Below are 18,213 nucleotides of genomic sequence, written 5' to 3'. Positions count from 1 at the left end.
AAAGACAGAGAGCACACTCGCGAGAGAAACTAGACACCTACAGAATGAGAGGAAATATTTGCAAATAATGTATTTCACGAAGGTCTAATATCCAGAATCTATAAGGAACTTAAACAAATAAACAAGCAAAAAACAATCCTACTAAAAAGTGGGCAAAGGATGTGAACAGGCACCATTCAAAAGAAGATATTTATGTGGCTAACAAGTATATGAAAAATGCTCAACATTGGTAATTATTAGAGAAATGCAAATCAAGACCACAGTGAGATACCATCTCATACCAGTCAGAATGGCTATTATAAAAAGCCTAAAACTAACAAATGCTGTCAAGATTACAGAGAAAAGCGAATGCTTAAACACTGCTGGTGTGAATATAAATTGATTCAGCCACTGTGGAGAGCAATGTGGTGATTTTTCGAAGAACTTAAAATTACCATTCAACCCAGCAATCTCATTATGGGGTATGTAGCCCAAAGGAATATAAATTGTTCAACCATAAAGATACAATCATACATAAATTCACCATAGCACTATTCATAATAGTAAAGACATGTAATCAACCTAAATGCCCATCAATGGTAGACTGAATAAAGAAAATGCGGTACATATACACTGTGGAATACTGTGCAGCCATAAAAAAGAATGAGATCATGTCCTTTACAGCAATACGGATGGAGCTGGAGGCTATTGTCCTAAGCAAACTAATTCAGGAACAGAAAATCAAATATCACACGTTCTCACAGGTGGGAACTAAACACTGAGTACACAGTGACACGAAGAAGCATACAAAAGACATGGAGGCCTACTTGAGGGTGAAGGGTGGGAGAAGGGAGAGGAAAAAACAGCTACCTATCACACTATGCTTATTGCCCGGGTGATGAAATAATCTGCACACCAAACCCCCGTGACATGCAATTTACCTATATAATAAACCTGCACATGTATCCCTGATCCTTAAAAAAAAAAAATTAAGTAGGCTGGGCACGGTGGCTCACGCCTGTAATCACAGTTCTTTGGGAGGCCGAGGCAGGTGTATCACGGTGTATCACGAGGTCAAGAGCTCGAGACCAGCCTGGCCAAGATGGTGAAACTCTGTTTCTATTAAAAATACAAAAATTAACCTGCCATGGTAGCAGACACCTGTAATCCCAGCTACTCAGGAGGCTGAGGCAGGAGAATCACTTGGACCCAGGAGGTGGAGGTTGCAGCGAACCGAGATCATGCCACTGCACTCTAGCCTGGGCGACAGAGCAAGACTCCATCTCAGTAAATAAATAAATAATATTGAATGAGAGAAAGGAGATAAATCCTCCATACAGAAAAATTTTAAATAATTTATGTGAGTGCACCACCATCAGTGAGGATGGGCTATTGTATTCCTGAGGCTGCCATAACAGAACCCCACAATCTGAATGGCTTAAACCACAGAGATTTCTTTTCTCATAGTTCTGGAGTCTGGAAGTCCACATGAAAATGTCAGCAAGTGGTTTCTTCTGAGGCCTCTCACCTTGGCTTGGCCGTCATCTTCTTACATCTTCACGTGGTCTTTTCTCCGGGCACGTGCATGTCAGGTTCAAATTTTTTCTTAAAATAAGACCAGTCATATTGGATTAGTGTTCACCTTAAAGACCTCATTTTAACTTAATTTTCTCTTTGTAAACTTTATCTCAAATACGGTCACATTCTGAGAAACTGGAGATTGGGACTTCATAATATAAATTTTGGGAAAGCACATTCAGTCCACAATGACCGTGCTTGCCGACTTGCTTCCAAAAAGTAAGCTACAGAAAGGAGGGTGGGGGGGAATGTAACTTTATGGTGGCAAAACCTGGCAAACATTACCTCAGCTAGCAGATCAAGGTTAATATCCTTAGTGATAAGTTGTGTTGGTAACATCACCTTTGCTATAAAGGATGAGAGTAGCACTTTATTTCTATGTTCTTCCTTCCAAAAACCCATAACTCCTAACCAAGAGAAAAACATCAGATAAACTCCCTCCTGAAGGACATTCTTCAAAATACTTGGCCAGATCTCCTGAAAACTGTCATTATCAAAAACAAGGAAAGTCTGAGAAATTCTTGCATATCACAGGAACCCAAGGACATATGACAATTAAAGACAATGTAAGATCCTAGAAGGGACCATGAAAGAGAAAAAGTACCTGGAGGAAAAATTAGCAAAGTCCAAATAACTTCTGCAGGTTAGTTAATAGTAATACATTCATATCATTTCTTTCCTTCCTTCCTTCCTTCCTTCCTTCCTTCCTTCCTTCCTTCCTTTCTCTCTCTCTTTATTTCTTTCTTTTTTTGAGACAGAGTCTTGCTCTGTTGCTTAGGTTGGAGTGCAGTGGTGTGATCTCAGCTCACTGCAACCACTGCCTCCCTAGTTAAAGTAACTCTCGTGCGTCAGCCTCCCCAGTAGCTGAGATTACAGACATGCACCACCACGCCCGGCTAATTTTTGTATTTTTAGTAGAGACAGGGTTTTGCCATGCTGGCCAGGCTGGTCTTGAACTCTTGACCTCAAATGACACCACCGCCTTGGCCTCCCAAAGTGTTGCAATTACAGGCGTGAGCCACCACACCTGGCCCCAGTGTCACTTCTTTAGTTGTGACAAATGTACCATACTAATGTAATAAGTTAACAATGGGAGAAACTAGATGTGGGGTGATGGAGACTCTATTATCTTTGCAACTTTTCTGTAAATCTAAGACTCTTCAAAAATAAAAAACTGTATTTAAAAAAAATCTCGCCCTCGTGGACTTATATTCTGGTAGGTGGACAGGGACAACCGACAATAAACAATAAGTAAGTTTAAAGTCAGTGTGTTATATGGTGTGTGTGATGGAAACACATATCCTTTATATAATTATGCACCCGGCAGTTCTGCTTTCCAAATATTTTGGTAGGATGGTGTTGAAATGAATTGCATGATAAAGCCCACATAATGGAGGGCAAGAAGAAACAACCCTAAAACTTGCTGGTTCACATGAAGAAGCAAGATTTAAACATTTGCCTACAGGTAATCCACAAAATCAGATAAAATTTAGCAACGCACCTGTGACAAATGGCTGTCTGTTCCATTGAAAATCTCCTGGGAAGGGAGGGGAACATCACACACCAGGGCCCGTTGGGGGATGGTGGGCAAGGAAGGGAGAGTATTAGGACAAACACCTGATGCATGCAGGGCTTAAAACCTAGATGATGGGTTGATAGGTACAGCAAATCACCATGGCACACGTATGCCTATGTAATAAACCTGCACGTTCCGCACATGTATCCCAAACCTAAAAAAAAAAAGAAATCTCTGGGAAAGAGGCTTTATAGGAACGCATTCTTTTAGCTAACAAGCCCAAGATCTGGGAAGTTCTATTTCAATATTCCCATTACTGGTGATAAATAATGATAAGAAAAAAGAGCTATAGCTATATATGGAGCTATAAAAGAATTATAGCCAGCCAGGCATGGTGGCTCATGTCTGTAATCCCAGCACTTTGAGAGGCCAAGGCGGGTCGATCACGAGGTCAGGAGATCGAGACCATCCTGGCCGACATGGTAAAACCCTGTCTCTACTATAACACAAAAAAATTAGCCAAACATGAGGGTGTGCGCCTGTAGTCCCAGCTACCGTGGAGGCTGAGGCAGGGGAATCGCTTGAACCCGGGAGGCGGAGGTTGCAGTGAGCCAAGATCGCACAACTGCACTCCAGCCTGAGGGACAAAGCAAGACTCCATCTCAAAAAAAAAAAAAAAAAAAGAAAGAAATAAAACTTGCCCCAAGTTGTGGAACTGAAGCCTTAGTGCCTAAAATCCTCCTGGTAGCTTTTGACATTGAGGACCAAGCACAAGGCGAAGTCAGCTCATTTGTTCCATTCTTAGGAGCCATGGGGGCCCAGTACCCCACACTCCCTTAAAATAGGCTGGCCAAACACCCCCACCCCAACCCACCCCGACACATGCCAAAGAACCAGAAAGCCTCCATTTACGTGGTCGCACAGGAAGCAAACACACACAGGGCTGATGACAGTGACTCACAACTTCTAACCCTCCTCCTGGCCCATTGCATAAACTTTTCCAATGTATTGAAGTTTTGTAGAAACAGTGCTTCATGGGAAGATATCAAGGAAGACGTCCCAGGAGCCAGCCAGCAGGACCTACTCAGAGTCCTCAGCCCCTTTTTGAGGTTTCTCTTTTTTTTTTCCCTTAGCAATTCCTTTCAAAAAAATTTTTCCCTCACCATTGACCTTGTTAGAGTTGCTAGTACTTTTTCCCCTTACACTGTAGCACTTCTGTAAATGTTTTTGTTCTTTGTTCTACTTCCTGCGCTCTTTGAGCTTGGCTGTGATGTCTGTTCAGTGGGGCCTTTCTGATCCAATTGGCCCTTGCCTGTACATCCACTCCCCAGGTATCAAAAATGAGGGCAGCACGGCCTGGAGGGCCCCTCATTAGAGGGAGGCGGCTCAGCTCTCCCACCAGTCACAAGCAGAGAGGGCAGAACCGACTCCACGAATGACCAGTATTGAAAAGAAAGCTCCAGGGGTGAGAGAGAGGCACAGACTGGCAGAGTCAGAAGCAGAAGGTTAAAAAAAGAAAAGGGGGGAAAAAAAACAAAAAAATTCTTTCTGACTGCCTAAGCGACTCCCTTTCAGGACCTGAGGCTTTCCAGAAAAATGTCTTGTGAAGAGAAGACCATTTCATGCCGCAAACTCTTCCATCGGAGGGCAACACCTTGGTACATTGGGCATTCTTTCCCAGGCTGTCGGCCAGGCTCGGCTCCCAACTCTGGAGACGGGGAGATGCCTTTTATCCCAGGAAACTGCCACGGCAATCACAGGGTGTGTTGGTGGCCAGCTCCGAGCAGAACCAGAGTCCAGGAGCTTTGCTTGGAATTCAGATGAGTCAGCCTCCTTGGAGGGAGAAAGATGAGGAGAGAAGTCTTGGAGCACTGCCCAGGGTGGGCCAGGGCTGGAGCAAGACCTGGGCAGAGAGCTACAGTGGTTGGCAGGGATGCTGGCTTTCCCCAAAATGTAGAGGGTTGGCCCTCTACAAAGAGCACCATTTATTCTGTGTAGTGCAAGCAGCACTGGTTGTGGGCAACTGAAGTCCTGGCTTTGGGCCCTGGCTGACCCAGTGCAACCTTGAGCAAACCATCCCAACCCTCTGCACTTCATTTCCTTTTCCATAAAATGGGCACAATGCCTTGTCTTTATTCCACATTGACTGTGTGCTTTCTTGAGCACCTACTCCACGCCAGCTGCTGGAAATAGCCATCAAGGTGGCAAGATGCCTGCTCTCAAAGACCAATCACTCTAGAAAGAGAGGTGGACACAGAAATTGATTATTAAAGTCTGGTGGATGAGTACAGTGAAAGAGGTATGTTCAGGACAAAGAAATAACACAAGGGAAACAGGGATTCTTTCTTTCTAGGGAGATTATTGATGGCGATCTTCAAGTTTTGAAAGTTAACTGAAGAGTTTGATAAGCGGATGAGTGGGGAAGAGAAAATGGCATTGTAAGCAGCAGACAACCTCGGTCGTACAATATGAGGAGCTCAAAAAAACTGGTATGTATGACCGGGAGTGTTGGCTCATGCCTGTAATCCCAGGACTTTGGGATGCCGAGGCGGGTAGATCACCTGAGGTCGGGAGATCAAGATCAGCCTGACCAACATGGAGAAGCTCCATCGCTACTAAATACAAAATTAGCTGGCATTACGTGCCTGTAATCCCAGCTACTTGGGAGGCTATGGCAGGAGAATCACTTGAACCCAGGAGGCAGAGGTTGCAGTGAGCTGAGATCGCACCATTGCACTCCAGACGAGGTAACAAGAGTGAAACTTCGTCTCAAAACAAACAAACAAACAACAAACAAAACGAAAATTAGGATGTGCTTTGTAGAGATGGAGAACAGGGCACAAGTTGTGTGTGTGTGTGTGTGTGTGTGTGTGTGTGTATCTGTGTGTGTCAGTGTGTGTTTCTTTGTGTGTGTGAGATGCAGGGCCATGACTAGAGAAAGTAAGTGAGGCATTTGTCTAGGGCCCCAAATTTAAGTAGGCAACAAAAGAAAAACCTCAGTCATCAAGATAAGTAAAATGTCCATGTAAGATTTAAAAAATTCAAAATTAATGCAAACATATCTATGATGAAAACAATAAAAAAATTTTTAACAGAGGCAGGATTGGGCCACGCACTTGCACGACTCACTGTTGTTTCACCCTCATCCTGGCTCTGTCAGATCCTCCTACCCTTTATCAGGCCCAAACATGAAGCTTCCATAAACGTGGGTATTTCTGAGCAAGCATTCAGTGTAACACAGCATCTGTTCTCTCTCTTCAAAGAGCATCTTCCTCTAGTCTAAGGGGGGACAGTGAGGGTAGAAGGAAGTCAGGGCTTGTTAGTTTTCCTGCTGATTGTCATGCTGTCCCCATTTGATACAGTGCTGCTGCTGCTGTTCCAGTGCCCTCAGGGGAGGGATGGTCCTGGGCCAGACCCCACTTCCCTTGACCTCTTTAATTCCCTGCAGCACACATACATGCCAACATAGGCTGTTGCTTGTCCAGTGAATGTTACTGAAAGTATAGAGATAAATAGAAAAAAATTATGTAAGGAAAAGTGTTTCAAACTGAAAATGAAATATGACTTTTCAGAACTGAAGGGAATCAGGAAAAGAGAAAATAGGATAAACTCTTCCTAGCTGAGCTTCCTTGCCTTAAGGTCTTTTTCTTTCCTCCTTTCTTTAGACGTAAGAGTCACCTCAATCCTTTTATCTCTGTTTCTCTTTAGGAAAAACATTTTGTTTTTCCAAAAAGTGTTTGAGGTTGGGCATGGTGGCTCATGCTTGTAATCCCAGTACTTTGGGAGGCTGAGGCAAGTGAATCACCTGAGGTCGTGATTTCAAGACCAGTCTGACCAACATGGTGAAACCCCATCTCTACTAAAAATACAAAATTAGCTGGGTGTGGTGGTTCACGCCTGTAATCCCAGCTACTTGGGAGGCTGAGGCAGGAGAATCACTATAACCTGGGAGGCAGAAGTTTCAGTGAGCCAAGATCACATCATTGCATTCCAGCCTGGGCAACAAGAGCAAAACTCCAACATACACGCGCGCGCACACACACACACACACACACACACACACACAAAGTGCTTGAAACATGAAACAAAATGTTTGTTTTGTGTTGGAGTTTTTTTGCCACACATCGGTGCAACCCATGGGTTATAATAATCCCTGAACTAGAGCCCAACCACCTGAGTTACCCAGCCTGCAGTAACACTACACGGGTCTCCTGTGGGGCAAGACAGTGTGGGCATTGTCATTCCAAGTCTAGATTCTTCCAAAGTCTTAACACCAGTGAGACTTTAGACTTGGACAGAATACATATAACTTCCATGGATATCATACAATTCTCAAAGGTAGTGGAACTTAAACTCATATTTAGAGTAACGAATATTTTCTAAAAATGACATAATTGGTCAAGATTTCCCAGTCCATAATACGAAAACATGGGCAGAGTAATTTCTATTTTTCTTTTTACTAATTCTGCTTTTAGAACATGTCCACCAGACATAAGAAATGGGATCTGTTCCCTTAACTTTACAAACACTCATGCACTCTTTATGTCCATCTTAGCTACATGAAAGCTAGGTAGAAGCTTTGCAATTCCACTTTTTCTCTACTTTAGTTAATAAAATTCTTAATTATGTCTATCAGCACTCTGGAAGTAGGAGGGTAGCAGAATCAATTTTTGTTTGCCTCAATCCAGAGCACACCTTCAAAAGTAAGGAAAGAGAGGGCTTCCTCCACAAATTATATCAGGCACAGAATTCCTCTGCTGAGAATTCTAGGCTTACCACAGGCATTACTGAGTTTTCTCCCTTATGTAAATAAGAAAGTGGGAACAAACGGTAAAACTGAGATGTCATGACTCTAAGGCCACTGCAGCTTGAGTCATGCACAGTCAGTGATAGGGAGAGAAAACAGCTTGTGTTCAAATAGGCAGTCCAATGATAGGTCCAGGAGATCTTGCTACTTCTAAATCTATGCACCAAATCTAGTGGTTTAAACTCTCTGTTGAGGGGATATAGCACTCATTATAAGATGAGTGCAATTCATACAATATTGAATATGTGATGATTAAGTAATGTCATCTCAACCTTCACTTCCAGGAATGAACAAGGTAACTTAGACTAATCTCCCAAACTATGTACCATGAGACAAGTTGGACAAAGTATTCTTAAAATCCCTCTAAGGCAGGAGAGTAGTAACAAGATACTGACGAATTACTAGGCCAAGATCTAGGAGAGGATGGCAACCCAGAGAGATGAGCCTGGATTTTAGGACGCTTCTCCTCTGAGAGCATTTGGCAGTTCTAGAAGAGACACTGAGAAGCTGAAAGGCTGAACAGTACCCTCTGCAGACTCACAGTAGTAAGAGAATAAAGTTGTCCAGTGTTTTCCAAGGTTGGATGGCACCTGGTAAAACCTCTGCACTTAGAAAGATCTATGGCAAAGACTATAATCCAATTTTCAGTAATCTCAATGAAAATGGGATTAAGGCAATGCCATATTGCTAATGTTCCCAGGTACCCTACAGAAGCAAATGAAAATTCTTTCTAGAAGATATCCATCAGCATAGTCTACAAATTATTTCCAAAAATTATTTTTCAAATACAAAGCCTAGCTCACAGTCATCATCATCATCACCATCATCAACAAATAGGAAAAAGAGAAGAAAACATGAATAAGAACTAGTGAGATAAAGATAATAGAAACATATCTACAGGGATTCCAAATACTGAAGTTATTAGACATAGACTTTAAAATAACTATGCTTACTATGATCATGAAAAAGACGAGAGAATTTTTGGCAGTTAACTCTAAAATACCTGTTTTAAAAAAGAGAATACAGCATATTTTAAAAGAAACAAAAAAGGAAATGTAGAAGTAAAATATGTAATAACAAAAATTAGAACTCAATGAATAATGTTTTAAAAAATTAGACGAAACTGAAGAGAGAATTAGTGAAATGGAAGATAGGTCAAACATAACCACAATGAAGGAGAGAGAAAGAGAGGGTGAGACTAAAGTGTTGTTATAAAAACAAATTGGAATTGGAATCCCAGAAGGAGAGGGAGAATAAGGCAGAAGCAATATTTGAAGAAATAGTAACAACAAGTTTTCTAAAACTAACAAGACATTAAGTCATAGATTCAACAAGCCCTATGAACCTCATGCCAAATTTTAAGAAATTAAAAATTCAATCAGACAATGTAGATTTCAAGGGAAAGAATAACTACTAATGACAAGAAAGTTTGAAATTCAAAAAGTTATAATTTGTAAACAAATCATATCGTAATTATGAATTGTATGCAGTAAACAAGACCACTTTAAAATACATAAAGCAACAATATTCACAAGTATAAGGAGAATAAATAAGTCTACAGTCATAGAGAAGTATTTCAATACAGTTCTTAAGTTACTGATAAAACAGACAAATAATCAGTAAAAAGGTAGTAGATCTGAATAACATAATTAGCAAACTTGACTTAATTGATATATATATAGAATACTGGAATCAATGACTCCAAATACACATTCTTTTCAAGCATTCCTTTAAAACGTGATCTATACATAAATATATGCAGGAACACAAAGCAAGTATCAATACATTTCAAATACCAAAATCACTTAACAAATTCTCTCAATACAACACAATTAAGCTAGAAATAGGTAATCAAACAATAAGTAGAAAACCACCATATGTTTATAAATTAAGCATATATATATACACATGTAAAAGAATAAATCATGATGGAAATTAGAAAATATTTTTAACTGAATGATGATGAAATATGACACATCAAAATTTGTGGGATACAGCTAAAGTAATGTTTAGGGTAAGCTACACAGCCTTAGATTAAAACAAACAAACAAACAAACAAAAAATCCTGAAACTCAGCAATCTAAGTAGTAAACTTGAGAAGTTAGAAAAAAAGAACAGTAAATTAACCTCCCTCCCCTACAAAATAGAAGGTAATAAGAAATAAAGCTAACAGCAGAAATTAATAAAATAGAAAACAAAAAATATATAGAAATTAAATAAAGCCAAAAGCTGATTCCTTAAAATAACTAATAAAATTAAGAATTTCCTCTTAATCAGATAAAAAGGAAAGAAGACACAAATAACCACTATCAGGAATTAAGTTTAAAAGGACACATTACTGCAATTCTCAAAGGCATTAAAATGATAACAAAAGAAAGTATTATAAATAACTTTACACTAATACATTTGAAAATTTAAATGTAAGAAACAGGAAAATTTAGTTTACCAAAACTGACACTAGAAGAACTGAGAAATGGGAATAGTTCTAAATCTAATGGAAGGAATAAATCTGTGATTATAAGGTTTTCTGACACTGAAAGATTCAGGTCCGGATGGCTTCATTGGTAAATTATTTCACACACTTAAGAGAAAAACAACACTAATTTTGTATGAACTCTTCAAGAAAATAAAAAAAGATGAAAAATTTTTCAGTTGTGTAACCTTGACACTAAAATCTCATGAGGCATTTATAAGAAAGGAAAATTATAGATTGATGTATCATATAAATAAAGACACAAAATCTGAACAAAAGATTGGAAAACCAAATACTGAAATATTAGCAAAATATAATATATTGTAACCAAGTTGAGTTTATTCCAGTAATTCTGGGTACATTTTTATTTCAGTAATAAACTTAACTTTGCTTAACATTAGAAAATTAACCACTGCAATCCACCATACTAACAAAATAAATAAGCAAAATTGTATTATTATCTCTATAAATGTAGAAAATTTTACTTTACAAAATTTTACAACCATTTATGATTAAGAAGGAAAAGGCTTAATAAATTATTAATAGAAGAGAACTTTCTTAACCTGATAAAGGGTATTTACCCAAAACAACGTACTGCAAACATCATATTTATCTTAAAGTCTCCCCTTGAGATCGGGAAAGACAACCACCTCTATTTAGCATTATATTGAAGGACTGAGCCAGTGCAATAAGGCAGGAAAAAGAAATAAAAGTATAAGAAATATTATTCACAAACAATATAATTGTGCTTGTAGAAAATGTAAAACAATTTCTGATTAACTGAAATAAATAAGAGTTAGAAAATTATTTGAATATAAATTTAATATTAAAAATCTATCGTATTTCTATATACCAGCAACAATTAGAAAATAAAATTTTATTTTTACATATATACAAAGCCATTAAACTTCTAGGTAGGCTGAAAACTAGTAAGCTATTCTGGACCACTATCAGAAAATTTACAAAAGATTATTGAGGAAAATTGAAGATAATTGTAAAAAATAGAAAATTATATCATATTCATATATTGAAAGATGTCAATTCTCCCTAAACTGATCTGTACATTTAATGCAATCCCAATCGAAATCTCAACAGATATTTTATGTGTGTATGTTAACAAGTTGATCCTAAAATTTCTACTGAAATGCATATAGCCACAAATAGCCAAGATAATATTAAGAAAGAATGATAAAGTACCAGCTCTCCTTGATATGAAGATATTAATCGCTATATTTAAGACATTGTGGTGATGTTGACATGTTAGAGAAATGAGCCAAAATAATAAAATGGAGAATTCAGAAACCTATCAATACATATATAAAAACTTGATATATTATAAAGGTGGCACTATAGGACAATGAAAAAAAGGATACATCTTTATAACAAATAGTGCTGGGTCAATTGGATATCCATATAGAACAAAATTAGTATTGATTCTTTTTTATACCATCTATGCAAATCAATTCTAAGGAGATTTTAGATCTAAATGTGAAAAATACAACACAGAAAAATATCTTCACGATCTCGGAGTACGCAAAGATTTCTTAAACACAACTCAGAAAGCACTTACTGTAAAGTAAAAGTTTAGCAAAGTTGACTACATCAAAAATGGCATCCTCCTTCTGCCAAAGACACCATCATAAAGTGAGAAGACAAGCCACATGATGGGAGAAGATACTTGCAGTAAATATAACAACAAGGAATTCAATGTAAAATATATTAAGAACTCTTATAAATCAATAAGACAAAGCCAGAAAGCCCAATGGAAATATGCTCAAAAGATCTTAATGAGTAGTTTACAAACTGGATATTCAAATGTCTTCTAAACAAGAAAAGATAATTACTTTCATTAGTCATCAAGAAATGCAAATTATAACCAAAATGACTTACCTCTGTATACCCACCACAATGGCTAATATTTAAAAAGAAAAAAACCACTAGTACTAATAATTGGTAAGGATGTGAAGTAACTAGAACTCTCATGCATGGCTTGTAGAAATGTAAATTATTACAATCACTCAGGAAAATTATTTGGCATTGTTTACTGAGGTTGAAGATAGGCTTATCCTATGAGCAATTCCACTCTTAAGCATATGCCTAACAGAAGAAATATATGTACCTGTGTGCCGTGAGGCTACATACAAGTGTCCCTAGCAACATTATTCATGTTGGCCAAAAATTGGAGACAAACCATATGTCTCTCAACAGCAGAATGAATAGTAAATATTGGAGTATTTGCATAATGGAATGCTATCTGGCAATGAAATTGAACCAACCACAGTAACACAACAGAGTGGATCTATCTCATGATGTTGAGCAAAAGACATCAAATATGAAATCATGCATTTGTTTGTATCCTGTATGATTCAATTTATATAAAATTCAAAAAAGCAGGCAAGCTACCATAGTGTTTAGGAATGCATGCTTAAGTGATACAGTTATAAAGAAAATAAGGAAGTGGTTGTAAAATTTATTAATGGTGGGGAGGGAAAGATTCGTGTTGGGGAGGTGATATGAGGGGATACGTGATGAGGAGGAGAAATTAGAGTGTGTTTTTTGTTCTGGCTACATGGGTATTCACAATAAGTCTGTGGTAATATACTGAGCCATACATTTTTGTTTTTGTTTTTGTATGCTTTTCTGTATGGATGTTCTTTTCTGGGAAACCTCAGCTATGCTCTTACCTGGTCTCTTAACTGGCCCTTCAACTGGTTGGATGAGGGCTGTATTAGTTCTCACATTGCTATGAAGAAATACCTGAGACTGAGTAATTTATAAAGACAAGAGGTTTAATTGGCTCACAGTCCTGTCAGCTGTACAGGAAGCATGATGCTAGCCATCTGCTTGGCTTCTGGGGAGGCCTCAGGAAACTGACAATCACGATGGAAGGTGATGGGAAAGCAGGCTCCTCTTGCAAGTCCAGAGCAGGAGGAAGAGAGTGAAGGGGGTTGGTAGTAGGGTGGTATACACTTTTAAACCACCAGATCTCATGAGAACTCTATCATGAGACAGCACTAGGAGGATGGTGCTAAAACATTAAAACCTACTCCTATGATCCAATCACCTCCCTTCCCCCCACCAGGTCCCACCTCCAACCCTGGGAATTACAATTCAACATGAGATTTGGGTGGGGACATAGATCCAAACCATGTCAAGGGCCATCAGATTATGGAGGAGAGTCTTTTCTACCCAAAGTCAACTGATTCCTGATGTTAACCACATCTGCAAAATACCTTCACTGCAACATCCAGATCAGTGTTTGATTCAATAACTGGATGCTACAGTGCCTGAAAATGCAGATTTTTATTATTATTCAGGTATGGTATTCAGATCAGATGACTGCCATTGAACAGACAGTTATGTTCACACATCCCATGAGGAGGGGTGCGCCATGCAGCAGTGGGGGACACGGGAAGGCACAAGGAGGAGCACCAGGATCTGTCAGGAGGCAGAGAAAGAGTGAGGGGAAAATGCAGGCAAGAGGTTTTTTTGTGGTTTCTGCAGGAAAGAATGGGTGAGGAAAGGTAGGTAGGCTTAGGATTGACTCACTTAAAGAATTTCACTGGGCTCTGGGGCATGGGGGCTGTCCTTAGTTGCTGACAGCTGGCTCCGAAGTGACTGGAAAAGGGGAATAGTAAGTAACCCTGAGTGTAAGAGCCCAATTGTATTAGTTCATTGTCATGCTGCTATGGAGAAATACCCGAGACTGGGCAATTTATAAGGAAAAGAGGTTTAATTGATTCACAGTTCTGCATGGTTGGGGAGACCTCAGGAAACTTACAGTCATGGCGGAAGGCACCTCTTCACAAGACGGCAGGAGAATAAGCCCCTTATAAAATTATCACCCCACGATTCAACTACCTCCCACCAGGTCCCTCCCACAACACATGGGGATTATGGGAACTCCAATTGAAGATGAGATTTGGGTGGGGACACAACCAAACCATATTACCAATAAAGGAGGTGCTTGGGCTGTGGGCTCTAAACTTGTTGGTTTGCACGTGTGAGGCGCTCTAAGTGAATCTCTCACTATCTCTAGAAATTGGCTAAACTTGGAAGAGCCCGTACCTCCAGGGTTAGCAAGCCCTCAAGATGTTAAAGCATTAGAGTAAAGGAAAGAAAAAGCATACTTGATTAAACTAAGAATGATAATAGGCAATTAAAAAAATGACTGGAAAGTAAAAACAGAATTGTTAACAATGGCTATCTATCAGTGAGCAGTGAGATTGTGTTGTGTAATATTTTCTTTTCTGTCATTCTACATTTTCTGTATAATCATGAATTGCTTTTCTGATGGGCATGGAGGAAGAACTAGATTAAATCATTTATTTTTTGTGTCCGGAGGGACAAAACTGTTAAATAGCTAAGCAGCTGCCCTCTAAAGTTCTGCTCTTGTCTGGGCTGGTGGCAGGTGACACTATGTCCCTGTGCAGCACTCACTGCCTCCTCTGTCCCCAAGGGCCAGGCTGACCTAAAAATAGCAATACCTCCACCTTCCTTGCCTGAGCACTCTGAGAAAAGGGACTCCCTTAGAGGACACTGGGGTGTTTCTTCTGAGGAGCCTGTGTGGAAACCTGAGCTTTTGGGGAGCTGTGTGTAAATGCGACTATGTGAATGCCTGTACGTGAGCATGTGAGTGTGTATAGGTGTGTAGGTATATGTGTATGAGTGTATGACCAGACATCACAGTGTGTAAGTGTGTGTGTCAGGAAGTATGTATATGTCTGAGTGCATACATGAGTGTGTATGCATAAGTGTATGTAGTGTGAGTGATTGTATATGTGTGGGTGTTTTGGGGCCAGCAGGCAGGGGGAGAAGGCTGGAAGGCAGGTGGAGGCACAGAGACCTGTGCTCCAGTGTCCTAGATGAACTACCAGTCACAGAGCCCAAGAGCCACAGAAGGAGATCAGTCTCAGTGCCCTGCTCTGTTCAGGTTACAGAATTTTCACGTGTATAACCCCCAGCCAGGAGGTCCGCACAGCTGGCCAAAGGGGCAGATCTCCACTGTCACCGAGCCCCTCAGAACTTCTCAACAAGGAAAGGGACCAGTCCCCTTAGGGGGCTTTTGGAACTGTGGGGGGACAGTTCTTGACTGTCACATGACTAGAGAGGACTCTGATTTAGTGGAAGGAGGCCAAGGACGCTAAATGCCCCTCACAGTGCAATTGGCTTGTGGTGGCTGGAGGTTTGGTGGCAGCTGGAGATTTGGTGGCAGCTAGGGGCTTGGTGGCCACTGGGGGCCTTGTGCCAGCTGTCTTCCCAGAGCCCTCACTCCATGCTTACTGGACCCTGTCTCTGGGGAGTGTCAGCTAAATGCAAAACAAGACACTGGTGCAGAAACAGTCTCTAGTGAACCTACCCAGTGCCATCATCATTCCTGAGGTGCAAACAAAAGCACCCGAGGCAATCACACCGGGAGAGTCTGAGCCTGCCAAACTCCCACCCCTCCCAGCCCCACCCACATACATCTTCCCGGACCCAGACTGAGATGGCATGAAACAGATGAAACGGGGGTGGGAGGAGGGGGAAAAGAGGGACTTTCTTTCAAAAGGGACGTCCTTCCCCTCTGCGATGAGAAGGCCCTTCCTCCAGGGAGTCACCCCCAAAGTGCTAAGGCCTCTCTGAGCAGGAGCCGGCCCCCAGTCACACACCATCTTTGAAGCTGACCTCCTGGGGCTGGAGCTGCAAGGGCTTCATGGGATGTCCCAGCCCCTTGGTGGGAAAGTATTTGAAGTGTCTGATAAGGCCGAGCTTTTGAGCAGCTGAAAGTCCTGCATCAGACACTCAGGCAGGAGGGAGGTGTGGACTCCTCAGGTGGGGAAGGACAGGGGATGGAGAAAGGCATGGAGCCTTGTCTGAAGTTGAACAGGAGCCAGAATGAACAAGGGGCCAGAGAGCCCTTCAAGGTCCAAGGTCCTTGTCCCCCCACCCTGCTAGGCTGTCAACCCTGGCAGCTGATCCCCCAGATGTTGGGGAGGCCCCAGGCCCCAGGAGCTTCTAATTCTGCCCCTCCTGAAATCAAAGATGGGGACCTACCCCCCAGGTTCCCTATCCCTGATAAAAGCAGCCAGAGAAACCCACGGAAGGGATTCTCACTCTGCGGGCCCCTCCGTTTGTTCCCCTGTGCTCCAGGGCTTTGCCACTCAGACTGTGGGCCAGGGACCAGCTTCATCAGTTCTACCTGGGTGCTGGGAAGAAATGTAGCACCTGGAGCCCCAGACCTGCAGAATCGGAATGGACCTCCTAACAAGATCCCCCACCAGAACTCAGGTGCATGTGGAAGTTTGAGGAGCACCACTCTACAGGAGTAAATAACCCCTTTGCCTCTCTCTGGGTAGAATAGATAATCCCTGCCTGGAATAAAACCGCAGTGGAGAGGAAAGTAACCCAAGGTGGCATTAACAGGCACAGGACAAGCTTTCTATTCTGCAAAAATGCCTCAATCCTGGTAACTGCTGGTGAGAGTTTATTTTATTTTATTTTAGAGAGAATCTCACTCTGTCGCGCAGGCTGGAGTACAGTGGCACAATCTCAGCTCACTGCAACTTCCACCTCCCGGGTTCAAGTGATTCTCCTGCCTCAGCCTCCCAAGTAGCTGGGATTACAGACACACGCCACCATGGCTGGCTAATTTTTGTACTTTTAACAGAGACAGGGATTCACCATGTTGGCAGGGCTGGTCTCAAACTTTTGACCTCAAGTGATCCGCCCGTCTCAGATTCCCAAAGTGCTGGGATTACAGAGATGAGCCACCGTACCAGGCTGAGAGTTCTAATATGATGAGTGTTTCCATTTTGGAGACAAAGAAATTCATCTGGGTTGTGTAGAGAGAGGTTATGAGATTTAATGAAGCCACGCAGCCCCTGACAAACAGATATAGGACTGGGGCTCAGGCCTCCTAGAAGGTCTGCAAGCCAACCGGGTGGAAGGATGCTGGATAGGATAGAGAGTCGGAAATCCTCAAATTGATCTCAGTTTGGTCAAGGCTTGGCTGGATGACCTTGATCAGATGGATTAACCTCTCTGGGGGTGAGACTGCATGACCTAGAAGAACAATTTCTGCCCTGAAATTATGTGCCTCTCCTCTCTGGAGGAGCTCACTAGAGAATATTTTCTTTGTGTATTTCAAAAGATGAGTCAACCTATCAAAATGCTGTTTACATCCATCCATTACATAAAACATGGATGTCCCTGGAGGTCAATGCGAAAGAAGAGTTAGACTCAGGTTTCACGTGTCACTAACAGGGAGGTGACTGTTGCTCAGTGCTCAAAGCAAGGTCAGGAGGAAGCCTGTCTCAGAAGAAAAGGATGCTTCCCAGGTAACCACAGGTCTCAGTCAATGTCCGCTGGTAATTAACTATAAAATAAACAACCAAGGTCGAAGGGAAGCCTCCCCTTGCTCACCTCTCCTCTCCCACCTGTTTTTGCGGCTTTTGTCACTGTGACCTTTAAAAAAATAATTAAATGAATAAACTTTATTCCTGTTTTGTTTTTGTTTTTGTTTCAGGGTCTGGCGCTGTCACTCAGGCTAGAGTGCAATGATGTGATCACAGCTCCCTGCAACATCTGCTTCTTGGGCTCAGGTGATCCTCCCACCTTAGCCCCTGAGTAGCTGGGACTATGGGTGTGTGCCACCACTCCTAGCTAATTTTTCTATTCTTAGGAGAGATGAGGTTTCACCATGTTGCCCAGGCTGGTCTTGAATTCTGAGCTCAAGCAAATCCTCCCTCCTTGGGCTTCCAAAGTACTGACATTACAGGAGTGAACCTTCTCGTCTAGCCAGATTTTATTCTTTTCTTTTTTTTTTTTTTTTTTTTTTTTTTTTTTTTTTTTTTTTTTTTTTTTTTTTTTTTTTTTTTT

This window comes from Cebus imitator, unplaced genomic scaffold (genome assembly GCF_001604975.1).
Source record: "Cebus imitator isolate Cc_AM_T3 unplaced genomic scaffold, Cebus_imitator-1.0 Scaffold229, whole genome shotgun sequence".
NCBI lineage: Eukaryota > Metazoa > Chordata > Mammalia > Primates > Cebidae > Cebus > Cebus imitator.
Note: the sequence above shows the minus strand (reverse complement) of the source record.